We start from the raw sequence: 1,722 nt of genomic DNA, 5'->3' as shown, positions 1-1,722 counted from the left end.
GGGGGGGGGGGGGATCCTTATTAAGGTATGTGAGATCTTTCTGTGTTTGCTTAGTTCACCCTCACACCAATTTGTTTAATTCAGCAATGTTTGAATAGATTGAATGATGAACATTCAAGTTTTGAAGAACAATGGTTGAATTCTTGTTGGTTGAAGTTGCAGTATGTTTTAGTTGATTGGATTCGTGTTTCCGGGTTGTTTTTCAGGTCTAATCTATTGTGTACTGAGGTTATTAATGATCCTAAGTGATTGGGGTGACATCCATGGAAGTTTAGAAGGTTTAGAGGTGAAAAACGGAGAAGAAAAGTCGAAACACACGCTCGTAGGGCCTTGGAGCGGCGTGCCAGCCAGAGTGCCCCAACTTGGCCTCTGAAGTTTGGGGCCTGGCGCCCCACGTCTCTCAGAGCGCCAAGGATGCCAGTTCACCCCATTCATTCCCATCTTTTCGTACTAGTTCCTAAGTAATGCACCCACATTTCCTAGTTGATTCCAACACTCTAAGAAACATCACGAAATCATCCATAAACATTAGATCATGAACCTTAAATCCATAATCCAATTAAGGGAAAGTTAAGATCAAAGTAAAAGAAGTCAAGAGTCAAGTCAAAAAGTTAATAAGCAAGTCAAAGGAAGTTTATAAAGTTTCCAAGAGTCTTTAACAAACATGTTAACTTTGTTTGAAGGCTCAAGTTTCAACCTAAGTAAAGAGTAAATAGTTAATAGTAAAGAGTAAAGAGTAAAGATATAATTTGAAGTTAAATTCTCAAAAGTTATAAGGGAACAAAGTATTTCCTAAGAGTTAAGTTACAAGTCAAGCATCGAGTAAATGGTTGAGTATATTTCTCAAAAGATTTAAGGGAACGAAGTAATTCCCTAGATTGTTTATAAATGTTTTCACATTTAAGTTAAGAAGGAACTATGATTTCCCTAAAAGATTTTTGAACAAAAAAAGGAACATTAATTCCAAGAGAGTTTCTTTTAACGCTAAGTGTTGAGCAATTATCTCAACCCAAGGAAAGGAAGGTGTTTTTAAAAACATGAGCTAAATTATATCTTGGAAGTAGTATTGAGCACCGATGCGGAGATGAGAGTTCACATTAAATCAAGTCTTCATGTAAACCATGCCTCCCTCATGGGTATTAACGGGTTATACTTTTTAGATGAGCACGTAAGTTAAGATAGTGGATCCACGGAGTTAAGTTAGCTTCCTACACTAATGGCAAGGTACAGGTCGGTCCTTAGGAGCGAGGTAAATTGCTGTATTATCACTGCAACTCTTAAGTGATGGTTGTCGGTTAGAAAACCCCCACAGTAATAATTGCATGGTTCTTCAAGAGGTTCTTCTTAGTATGAACGAGGGTATGAGACTTCATTCATGCATTGCACAAGTAGACTTTGAGAGGAAGCATGGTATGTCTTTTATTAAGAATATGAGTTTACATCAGTTTATTTTGTATTTTACATACATCTCAGAGTTAATGGTATCTTTTGAATAAATAGAGTCGAAAAACATGTTTTAAATAACTTTTCTCTATATTGCATATTTCTTTAAACTGCTATATAATGAAATATGTTAGTTGTAATGAGTTAGTTATTAATGAGTTGAGTAGAGCCAAGGTAAGTGTTCGTTCTTACACCTTTACAAGCTTAAGTGCTGTTTTAGCATTCCAACTCGCATACTCGTACATTCAATGTACTGATATCAGTTTGCCTACATCGTAT

This window comes from Solanum pennellii, chromosome 9 (assembly GCF_001406875.1).
Source record: "Solanum pennellii chromosome 9, SPENNV200".
Classification (NCBI taxonomy): domain Eukaryota; kingdom Viridiplantae; phylum Streptophyta; class Magnoliopsida; order Solanales; family Solanaceae; genus Solanum; species Solanum pennellii.
The sequence above is the reverse complement of the archived record's forward strand: the minus strand, read 5'-3'. Positions refer to the sequence as shown.